Raw genomic sequence first — 12,354 nt, forward strand, 5'->3', positions numbered from 1 at the left:
AAACATATGCACCGGACACCAAGGTACACCAAGGTATGAGGAACTAGCTTTGATGGAACGCAGGCTGCATTTTACTACCTGTACGTTGCTCGTACATCAGGCGTTTAAAAGTCGCGCCATAGTACAGAAACCTCGGGGCGCCCGAGTTCGAGTTCTACAACTTGGAACAAATCAGAATTCTTGCGGCCGATGTAGGCTGGTAGGATAAAGATTAAATTAATTACAAACATTTGATAATCTCCTATAAATTATTTTTAAAGACCCTTTGAACAAGTAGGTAGAATATAAATTGGCCTGTAATTACGTAAATAATTTCTATCGCAACTTTTAAACCAAACTGTAACTTTAGAAATTCGCATCTGTTTGAAAAGAAGTAGCTACTAATCTCTTTTCGTGCGCTTAGTTCTGGGTGTTCTGGTGGATGGCGATGGGGGTCGTTCGGTACACTGGGACTGTTGGCTGTCTCAGCTTGACCTTGTAACGGTAAATTGGCTGTCTGGGCGTCTTCTGGGACACTGTGCTGCTTGCAGCTGTCCTTGTGCTCGGCTCAGGTGTCCGTGAGAGCATGAGCACTATCACAAAGCGCACCCAGCTGCTTCGTTTTCGGGGTGTCCTCCTCGCTCGTAAGAAGGCGACGACATGGAACCAGCAGGCTTTCCCTCGGCTTTCTGCAATTGGCGGTGCTGTATGACGGGCGGCGAGAAGACAGCCGCCGATGGCTTTGTGGTGGAGCCTTTATCAACCGACTTGGAGGCTGGACAAGCCCGTAACCTTCAGCATCAGCTGATCTCTTGGCTCGCTTCTTCGAAGATAGCTGCCTTTCAGGTGACAGCGGCTTAGCATCTCCGACCGGAGACTCCGCCCCTCCCCGTGTCTTGCGCTTGGCGGAGCCATGGCTGCGGGTTGCCGTGGAGGTTGGCTCCAACTCCTGCTCTGCTTCGGTGTCAGGCGCTTCAGCAGTTGTGTCCAGCGCTGCGCTGCTGTAGAGCCGACGGCTGCGGTGATCTAGACGCGCCCTTTTTGGTTGCACAGTCTGGTCGGGCTTGCCTGTGTGGCTTCGTTTTCTCGTGCGAGTACTGGTATCTGCGTCACTTCCACCGCCATCACCTTCAGCAATGCTTTCAAGAGCATGGTGGGTAATAGCTGCTGAAGAAGTCCTGCGTCGAAAACCACTCAGCATGGTCGGTGGTGTTGCAGTGCGCCCTTCAGGACCCTGCTGCCTGTCGGTTGCCAGGCGGGAACTGCGTCTGGCCGACATAGCCGGCAACTCCTTCGCAGCACCTGTGGCAGGGGAACGCCTTGGTGTTCTGCCGCCTGCGTTCTTGCTGGGCACTTTGTCTTCACCGGAACCTGGATCTGGTAAGCGTTCCTGAACGTCCACAAAAAGGCAACGCTGCTGGAACATTGTGGATTTCTTTGCAGAACTTGGTGCTTTGTCCTCAGCAGGGCTAGGCATGGCGAACCCAAGAGCGGGACTAGGCGTCCGAGCAGTCCGCTGCTGGGAACTCTGCTTGAGTGATAACGACGCATGTTCTTTGGGTGTTTTCTGCTTTTCTACAGCCAGACGGGAGCTGTGTTCAGGTGATTTCGGTGCAGGACCGCTTACGGCATCAGCAGAAGCGGAATTGCTTGCAGGCCTGTCCATTATCCTCTGTAACTGCGTTTTGTCTTTAACGTAACTTGGCACTGGCAGTCGTCCCAGCAAACCGCTTCCTGAAGAAGCACGCCGTCTGGCTCTCGCAGTCTTCGAATGACTCGGAGTCTTGTCCTTGGCGGGATTACCCACACGTGGTTCTCTGTCATGGCTCGGTGTCTGAGCAGTCGGCTTTTCAGGACTGGTTCTGCCTGTTTTCTTCTGGCCCCTCATATCTTGAGCGTCCTCCTGCCTTGCAGGGCTTGGAGGAGCAGGCTGCTTACATGTTTTCACTTGGCTGGTACGTGGCTGTCGTTTGGGACTCGGCGCTGCAGACCGCTTCCTCACAAATCCTGCCCTTCTCGGTCTGGGCGCCTTTGATTGTCTGTGACGGCTGTGTGTGGCCAGCCTGTTGGCTGCACTCCGTGGAGAGACCAAGGTGGCTTTCACGTTGCTTCTTCCTCCAGGACAGGGCGTCTCTGTCAGCCACCTTAGACTTCGTGTTGCATGTTTGGTGCCTGGTGTACCTCTGATCTTGCCGGCTGCCCATGTGCCTCTAGCAGATCCCTGTGATGGCATCCTCTTATTGCGACTTTGTGCTGACACTGGTTCCTCGCTGGCAGCTCTTGTCTTGTGCGCTCGTGATGCCTTGCTTGTGCGGCTCCCTTTTGACTCCCTGCTGTGGGCAGCCTTGGTCAGGACAGCTGGCGACCTGGGAAATAGTGACACGGAACCACTTTTCCAAAAAGACGCATGTGGTGTCACTGTTGCCAACCCGTGTTCCTCCTTATTCGAAGCAGTCTTCCGCCTTTCCCCGAGTTTGTAGGAAGAGGTCACAACTTTATGCCACCACAGCGGTTCATCTGGACGGTCAGGTGCCTTTACAGCTTTTTCCGCGCGGCTTTCATGAGGCTCACATTCAGGTGCAGTGCGTTCTGAGGCTGAGTGTTCTGAGCTTGCTGCTGGCGGATATGGATTCTCAGGCGTCATCCTTCTGGCATAAGACGGCGATGGAGAGCGATCCAAAGGGGTTATCGGAGTCACACGAAGAGAAGCACCGGCAGCACCCCGTCGCTCCTTATCTGCGGCGACGAGGACTCCTCCCGTAGTTTCAACAAGAGGACTGTCCACAGTTGCAAGAAAGCGAAAACACTCATTGACTGGTACAGGTTTGTCTTCAAGGTGGGCTGCTTTTGCCGGTGTCATCAGCGTACCTTCTGGGTGGAGACCATGAGGTCTTGGGGAGAAGTCAATCTCCTTCACAGGGTAGAGAGCATCGTTGGAAAGAGTCCGCTCAACCTGCAGGGGCCCCACATCGGCTGCTGGCATCATCAGTCCTGCTGAGAGCTCACGCGCGACGTCGAGAGGTTCCACTGACGGCGAGGGCTGCATGTCACTGTGCTCGGCCAGTCGTGCCTCTGCCCTTTCCATGCGAGTGGAATTCAATCTCTAGAGGGCTTCTCGGGCGGCGTCTGACAAAATGGCATCGTCTTCCTCGTCTTCTTCCCTTTCACTTTCTGAGGCTTCAGAAAGACAGATGATGATTCGTGTCTCAATAACAGGTTTTTCTTCCTCGGCACCACGTTGTTCTCCCCGAACTGCAAGTGGTGGCAGGCGCAGGAATATTGATGACGCCTCAGAACAGGCTCTGCTTGGTGGGTCTTCTAGTACCAAGTTACCGTCATTGTCGCAGATAGGGCTGGGCTCTGCCGTCAAAGCGCATGCCGCCCACTGCATTCGTGTGGGAAGCAGTGCACTGTACGGTGCACGGTTGCGGTTGGTCGGGAGGGGGGGGGGGGGGTCCGAAAAATGTCCTCGGAGTACTGTGCAGGTGATTACTAGCACTAGCATGTGTTCCTAGCCTTCGGTCTCCTGTAGCAATCTCCAAGGAAGGGCTTCGATTCTAAACGAGCTCACAATGAGGGCGCTCTCTGAGGCAGTGCGACCGCGCTACTCTATAAAGGCCATAATAAAATGCCAGCCCCCAACAGCGCGCTGGGGCGCGCGACGTACACGCTTTGTCCGCGGAGTCGGACGCCTCAAGGAGACCATCGCTGCCTTTGCTGTTTTTTACTTTAATAACCTGAGCAGCCATCTGGAAGAAGCGCGGGCATCTCTAACTTTATATCTCTGGCACATTAACAAGCTTTTGGCCTACTGTATGTCGCTCAGCGCCAGGTTCTCTCATTTAAAAAAAAAGAAACGATGACCAGTACTACTTGAAAGCTGTTTTAGCGCACAGATTATGCCAACAGCTTGACACTGAATAAAATGTCTCGCAGTTAAAATCAGTAAATGTTTTAGTCACCGCAGTTTCCGTGTTTATTTTTAGAACTATTTAGTTTCTCGATCGGGTCATGCTGTAACGCTTTCGCAGCTCGCCTATGTTCCGCGATATCAGCCTCCAAATTTATAACTCAGTCGGTCTCCTTGCGCAATTCCAAGCAGTGGACACTAGCCCAATGCTCCACCCCGGTTTCACGCAGAGGTCGTAAATGGTATCCCGTTTAACAACATGGCAATCGCCTGAAACTGACAGCTGTTCCTATTTCATTTTTGATGAGATTAATTGAAGTGCCATACACAAAACATGCATCGGACGATCGACGAATATCGGCATGCGCGTGAACATGCTGCGTGGGTAAATCGCGGAATGAGTCGAAATTTCGAGGCGGCTATCATTTTACCAGCGCTGTCAGTAACGCGTTACAAGTAACGGCGTTACCGGTAACGCGTTACTTTTTCGGTAACAGTAACGTACTCGTTACCATTTCGGAACTGTAACGGGTAGCCTACTTACGTTAGCATTTTCCGGTAACGTGAGGTGTCACGTTACTAGTTACTTTTTATTTCAATTGTCCCCCTCCGCCTCTTTTTCAGAAAAACAGCGCCGAAAATGATGTTGCAAACAAACAAAATCTACAGGTGCTCTCGACGACCCTTGTTGCGGCTCGCATGCATGCCAGAAAACACCTGCCCTTGAAGACGCACTCAATTAAAAAAAAGCACGAGCACGAATTCACACACTTGTCTTCACCCCCAAGCCACTCACACACACAACTCTCTAAAGAGTGGACGCATGCCGAGCCACCAATGGACCATTTGCAGAAATCTGTAAGTCAGTTTCTCCGTAAGCTTGTTTTCCAACCAAAAGGTCTCGTTCCCAGGCGACACTCTCGCATTCTTTGTGGAAGCAGTTCCCTCTTCTGAGTAAACTCAGGAATGTCGCCGGTTTACTTCAAGATGGCCCCAAGAGAGCCGTCGAAAGAGTACAATGGTACAGCACAGAACGGGGGATTGCAGTCAACCGACTGTAGCACCGAAGTATAGAGAAAAAATAAGGAAATGGGCCTTTGTTCCTGTGCCGGCAGTAATGCGCTGCCTCATACTAAACTTTCTAAAACGTTTCTGCTCAACAACACTGTCGCTCCAACTAAATTTCTCCCTTCATAGTCATAACCCCCTCCCCTTTTTCCCCTAGCCAGGACAAGGAACAACGCACTCCCCGCAGCACTGTGACGGCCTCCCTCCTTTTCCTGCCTAGACTCTGTTGCAAGCAGAGTGCGACCATCCGGAGCTTTAATTCGCTTGAAGAATATGAACGTCTCGTCTGGGTTTAAGATCGTTTGGTTGGAAAGCGAGCCTTGCAGAGAAGACGAGTTACAGGTTACAGTTACAGCGAAGACGCACTGATTAAAATTTATGGCCATGGAGTGACAGCAAAGTAACGTGCGATACTTTTTTTCGGTAACGGTAATGGTAACGCGTTACCTTTTTTTGTAGGTAACGTAGGGTGGTAACGCGTTCTTTTCTTTTTTAGTGTAACTAGTAACGTATTTAGTTACTTTTTTTCGGTAACGCCTACTACACTGCATTTTACATGATCTTGAAACGATAGTCTAGCAGTGTCACAGGCTATAACTGCGAACGCCTATGCGTTTGAAACACGTACACGCCTGCTAACTGCAGTTACTTACAAGGCTCTGAAACAACGGGATTGACAGTACACGTGGGAAAGGCGCCGCCAGTGCTGAGTAGCTGAGTGGTGCGCAAGATTCATTTGTGAATACCACGGTGAACACCAAGCACTTGCAGCAACCACGAAGGACGGTACAATGAGGGAGATGACAGCGCGAGCAGTGACTGGCGACAACTCGTTCGCTCCACTCTCATCAACATGGATTTTGCATTTCTGCTTCCTCGGCGTTTCCTCTGTTTCTTGAACCAGCTTTTTACTGAGTCTTCCATTCAATCAGTTCGCTGTTTTTTTTATTTATATGAATAGCATTGCCAACGACATCGATGACTACATAATAGTGAAACTGTTTGCCGACGACCGTGCTTTGCACAGTGTCATAAACACTGCTTCAAAACTTTTGTCCATTGAAAACCTTTCTTAAATTGCGGACTGGCGTGAGGAGAGCGGTATGAAGATTGACTTTACTGAACCTGTTTTTATAACAACAACAAATAAAAACCCTTTGATTCAAATTACTCCATATGGGACCAGTTTGTTTACTCTGTTACGGGTGAATCCCCAGGCATAGCTATTACAGAAAACATAAAATGGGACACGACCAATATACGAGTGTGTATCTTGGGAAACGCCGGCTTTTAATAAGAAAGGTCAATCAAAATCGGTTATTGATGTCCTCAGCATTTTTGTATTCGCATGATAATTTTGATCATGAAGCTAATTGATGCTTGCGTTACGTGACTGCAGGTGCATGCGCGTTGCCACGAAATCCAAGCCGAGTTAGCAATGTTCGCGCCAAAATGTTTTTTTGTTTTCGTAGTTTGAAGCAGACATTATAGTTGACAAAATCCAGAATGACTTCCGGCGCTGGGGGTTGTTTTGGTCAGCGGCGCGCTACAGTTTGAAAATATTTAGGGGGTGGGGGGAGGCAGCTGAAGCCCCATAATCCCTACCCCCCTCCGCCCTGGCTACGCCCTTGCTGAGGCTCACTAACTATCATGCGCTCTCGCTCACAATCGCAAAGGAAAAATTGCACTTAGGGGGGCAAATTAGGGACTGCCATTCTCAGGGACTCTATGAAATGAGTGTAGTCAAGATTGAGCATGACGTGATATGTTAACACCTAAACTGATTTCTTTCTGTGTAAGTGCCGAATACACATGCTCACAAGCTCTGCAACGGCTGCTGAATGCCACCTATGGACAGCTATGAGGGCATGGTTCCTTAAAGCATGAGTCGAGCACATTGCCCGCCACATGTGGCAGATTTTGTGCAGAAGCCCTGTGGTGACGGCAGCTAGGAAGAAGGCAGTACCCAGCTGGGGTACTGCTGCGACCAGTTTGGCACTGCACAGTTCGGCACTCCACATGTCGACACTCCACACGTTAGCACTTAACACGTCGGCCCTCCACACGTCGGTACTGCAAACTTCTGCACTGCACACTTCGGCACGGCACATGTAGGCAATGTACAAGTCAGCACTGATCAGTTTCGGATGACTGCTTAAGTGGAAGAGCCCACTCCTCTCTGCGACAATGACGGTACCTACCTAGTAGAAGACCCCCCAAGCGGAGCCTGTTCTCAGGCGTCAAGTCTCCCTACACATCCCAGCACTAGCAGTCAGTGGCGAACAACACACTCCCGATGAAGAAAACGAACCTGTTATTGAGCAGCACGCAGACCCGTGTGCTTTCCTTTTGCCTTTACTACGTACAGGTGAATACCAACATTCACCACCCGATTCTTGGCCGATCCCCCAGAGTGGGTATGTGCCATTCTGTCGTAGGCTACAACAACTACAATAACATCATCAGTGTTCCTGAAGCCTCAGAAAGGGAAAGGGAAGAAGAGGAGGAAGACGATGTTGATTTGTCAGACACCGCCTCAGAAGCGCTCTTGGGATTGAAGACCACTCGCATGGAAAGGCCAGAGGTCAGCTGGTCGAGGAGCTCTGCCACGAGCACCAGGGAGAATGAGGCACCACTGGCCGTGCTCAGTGACATGCAGCCGTCGCCGTCAGTGGAACCACTCGAAGTGGCGTGTGAGCCCTCAGCAGGGTTGATGACGCCAGCAGCCGATGTAGAGCCCCTGCAGGTTGAGCGGTCTCTTCCCAACGATGCTATCTGCCCTGTGGAAGAGGAAGATCTGTCCCCAAGATCTGACGGTCTCCATCCAGAAGGTGCGCTGATGACATCGGCAAAAGAAACACATTTCGAAGAAAAAGCTGTACCAGTCAACGAGTCTTTTCGCTTTGCTCCAATTGTGGACAGTCCTCTTCTTGAAGCTGGGGGAGGAGTGCTCGTCGCGGCAGAAAAGAAACCACCAGTTCCTGCCGGTGTTTCTCTTCCTGTGATTCAGATCACCTCTTTGGATCGCTCCCCATCGCCGGCTGATGCCGGAAGGATGCAAGAGATGCCTGCGAAGCCATCTCTGCCAACGGCATGCTCAGAACAGTCAGCTCCAAAACGCCCTTCACTTGAAGCTGAGCATGATGAAAGCGGCGCGGAAAAAGCTGTAAAGATACTTAAGCGTTCAGGTGAAACACTCTGGTGGCATAAAGTTGTGTCCTCTCCCTACAACCTGAGGCAAAGGCGGAAGACTGCTGCAAATGAGGAGGAACACAGTTTGGCAACAGTGACACCACGAGCATCACGTAGGAAAAGTGGTTCTGTGCCAGCATCTCACAGGTCGCCAGCTACTCTGACCAAGACTGTGCACAGCAGGGAGTTGAAATGAAGCCCCACAAGCAAGGCATCACCAGCGGTCAAGACAAGGGCTGCCAGCGAGGAACCAGTGTCAGCACAAAGCCGCACTAAGAGGAGGCCAGAAGCGAATGGGCAGCCAGCAAGATCGCAGGTACACCCAGCACCAGGCATCCCAGACAGCCATTTTAGATCCAGATGACAATGGCAATTTACCTACCAAAACATTTATTATTCTGCCGATGTTTCTTAATGACCTGACTGTCAATTCTATGTCTATATAATGTACCTATTCCTTCGGGATGGACATCTACGGAATATAACCGAATATTTTTCGCGCAGAAAAATGTGTCGGCAGTTGGGCATTGTGGCCCACTTTGCATATTCTGAATAGGTGACACGAAAAGAGTTTTTGAAATGTTGTGAACTGATCGCAAGGAAAATAAATGGTTCGACGGGACAGGTGTTCATGTTTTGACGGTTGATTAACGTAAGGAGTATCAAACATTACTCAGCTACTTAGTCAAGCAATCAACCACAATCACTATGAGACAGAGAACGCCATGCAACATTCTCAATTAGAACTTGCTGCTGAGCTAGTAGGTGCATGGTTTTTGGCCGCAAGAACGCGCAACATAAAACGGGCACGAGAAACGTGGACAGTTGTCAATAGCGCGTCGACCTGTCCACTTTTCTCGTGGCCGTTTTATATTGCGCCTTTTACGACCAAAAACCATGCAACATATCGACGTGCTACGCACACACATCCACAAGACAGTGACTTTCAACGAGCTTATTATCCAACATATAAGACTCTCCTGGTAGAGTCAGTGGCACTTGCCAATGGAGACAAATTATCTCACTCAGTTATAGACTAGTGACGGTAAACTCGAGAAACCAAAGTGAGCACATCATGCTGCCCTTTTATTAAAAAACGTATTAGTCTGCTTTGTTGTCTTTGTGCGAATATTATGTAAATGCATTAGGTAGAAACAAACATGCTTCTAAACAAGACGCATTTCCGAGCCTCATTCGAGCATAACATCTCAAAGGGCGAGATGTTATTTTTTACGTAGAACTAGTAAGCTTTTTCGTCTGTGATGCGTCAAGTAGTCTCCTATTTCGTACGTTCACCGTTCACACAGCTCTACGTTCTACAAGTTGGTAGTTATACGAGCACAATTTACAGTGGTTGTCGAGGTATCGTGGTCCTGCCGTGACCCCACCGTTATCTTGCATCGGCGCCGGCGCGGCGACGGTGGCGGCGGCGGTTGCATTCACCTGCGGTTGCGGTGGCCAGCAATCTCGTCGGGGCGGCATGTCGTTATCCCGCCAAGGGAGACAGCGACACCAGCGAGGGGATCATCCCTTTTGTTGACTTGGCAAGGAGCGCCGACAAGCCGCCTTGTCGGAGGGGACCGAGGGCGGAACAAAGCCCCTTCCCCGAAGTGAGCAATGAAGGCCACTAACGTCGCTCGTGAAATGCCCGGGCAGGTACTTTGACCTTCCTGGATACGCCGTGGCGGAATATCTCAGCCGATGACCTGTTTTTCCCTGGTATCGAAATGAATATTGCTCACGTAGCCGTTAACATTCAAAGCATGAGTTATGGTATGACATCTATATCGCTCGCCATACATATTTAACAAAGCGCACAAAAATTGTAGAAATAAAATGCGAATAAAAATGGTTTTCTATTTTTTCTCTTTTTTTTTGTATACGGAAGTTCGTCCGTCCCCCCCTCCAAGAACCAATCTCTAGGATCACAAGGTTTGTAGGGTCTGCTCGCGGGCAAGTCAAATCCCGCGCCGCTCACCGCGGGTAGTCTGGAACCCTTCTTCCCGAGTGGTGGGGCGGGGGGAGAGAGGCGAGGAGAAAGCCTTTATAAGGCGAGACCGGAGAGGCTCGCGGTCTCTTGCTCCTGGACCAGCCCTGCCAAAAGGACCACCTGACCCAGCTGCCACGACGACGACCGGCCCCCCTGCCATGTGAGAATAAACCGTTTGTACGAAGTCCTGCCTCGAGTGACTGCCTGTGCGTCCCCGCGCAGAGGAATTGCCCACAAATAATGGCGCCCAACGTGCGGCTTTAATTAACACCTTGTGGACGATTTCTCTGCCGATTTCGGGACGTGCAGCCAGACTCGTGGCAGGCCCTCTTTGTTCAGGGCCACGCCGGACCGATAGGGTTAAGGAGCGGGTCAGGCGGAATGTTCGCGGGGTAGCGACTTGTGTAGTGTTGTAAATTTGTTAGGGGTTTTGTGTTATTTATGTAGTTTTCGGGCGTTTTGTGTTGTGTATTTCCGCGTGTTTGTAGATAGATTGTTGTGTATGTGAATGTTATTGTTGCCATGAGCAGTTAGCCGGTGCGGCCGGACAGTTAGCGCGAACTATGCCTCCCAGAAAGGATGTTTCAGCCACGGCTTTGGATGGCGGGGCAGCCGGTAGTGAGACGGCCGACGCGGCGGCCGTAATGGGGCAGGTGACTGAGATGTTTGCCGCATTAGCCCGTCAGCTCGGCTCGGTGGCTGGCGCCAACCAGGCCGCAGCATCGGTAGCATCGGCGACAGCATCGCGCCCGCGGATAAATATGGAGGTCCCCTCCTTTTCCGGGTACACGGACGCGAAATCAGTCCACGAGTTTTTGCAACAACTCGAGGACTACCAGACGGCTCTGGGCGCCCCAGATGACGTAATGCTAGGGCAGGTCCTGCCTGTAGCACTCGTCGAGAGCGCGGTGCGATGGAGGCGCTGCCAGCCGACTTTCCAGTCGCTGGCGGACTTCAAAGACCGTTTCCGCGCCGAGTTCTTGCCGCCTGATTATGAGCGCTGGATGCTGGATGAGCTCGCGTTGCGCACCCAACACCCAGAGGAAAGCCTCCTCGAGTACGTACGCGCAATGCAAGAGCTGTACAAGAGGGCAGACCCGACGGCAACCGACCGAGATCAGGTTGCGCGTGTGATCAGGCAGTGCCATCCACGCTTCAAGCCGTATCTGCGGGGCCGCAGTTTTACAAACCTCGAGGCCCTATCGCAGGAGGCCAAGACCGTGCAGGCGGATTTACTCGCCGAACTGCGCTACCGGCCGCCCCCCAGGCCGGCCGAATCGCTAGAACCGGGATGCGCATGGGATGGAGGCCGAGAATGCACGATGAGGGCTCGGCGCGCCGAGGTAATGGCCGTGGAAAATCAGGCGGAACCCCATGTTGTCCCTCGCGCGCTTGACCCGTACGCATTCGAGCAGCGGCGTCGTGCTGGTCTCACAGGCCACGCGCGGAGCGAGCGTCAGGAATGCGCGGAGAAAGGGGAGAGCCGTCCCCAACCGCTTCGTGGAACGAGGGGTCCTCCGTCCACGCGGCGGGTGAACGACCTGCGTTGCTGGAATTGCAACCAGCCCGGCCACGTGGCACGCGAATGCCAAGCTAGGCGTATGCAGGGAAACGCCAGGCGCTGGCGGTGATGTCTGGTGGCAGCGGCCTTTCACCGTCAGCGGGAGAATTTCATGGTTGTCAAGGCGCTAGTCAGGAAAAGAACTCCCGCGCCGGCGACGGGGAGGCCTTTGTCCCGCTCGCCTGTAGAACTCAGGGAGTCGTTCCGCGCTCAAGCCCTTTTATGCTAGTGCAGTTAGCGGGTCGATGCTACTCTGCACTCGTAGACACGGGCTCAACGCTGTCACTGGTCGGTGACGAGGTGTACGAGGCCTGCCGGATAGGTAACATCCGTGTCAGACCGGCCGAAACCCCGTTAAGCTTAGCAGCTGGGGCGGCAAAGGCAAAGGGAGCAGTGCGTCTTACGATGCGTTTTGACGGCAGAAAGCGGAGACATCGCTTCGTCTATCTGCCTGGCTTGTCGATACCAGTAATTCTGGGAAGGGATTTTCTCTCGAGCGAAGGCATTGTGCTCGACATGGGGGAGAATGGCTATCGTTACAGCCAGCTCGCCCCCCTCATTCCCTTCGAAAGCGCATCCTTGCCCGGCTGTCCTGCACAAAAGGTGGTTGTCCACACCTGTGCGACAGAAAGGCAGGTGAGCTCCCTCGAGACG

At 52.0% G+C, this 12,354-nt stretch overlaps 2 pseudogenes; one reads left to right on the forward strand and one right to left on the reverse strand.

Annotated features, from left to right (window-relative positions):
• The window catches only part of LOC149355633 (uncharacterized), a 430,506-nt pseudogene that overhangs the window by 54,515 nt on the left and 363,637 nt on the right, over positions 1-12,354 (forward strand).
• On the reverse strand, positions 381-3,370 carry LOC149355636 (uncharacterized; annotated as a pseudogene).

This window comes from Amblyomma mixtum, chromosome 3 (genome assembly GCF_055824585.1).
Source record: "Amblyomma mixtum isolate Tamu chromosome 3, ASM5582458v1, whole genome shotgun sequence".
NCBI classification, from domain to species: domain Eukaryota; kingdom Metazoa; phylum Arthropoda; class Arachnida; order Ixodida; family Ixodidae; genus Amblyomma; species Amblyomma mixtum.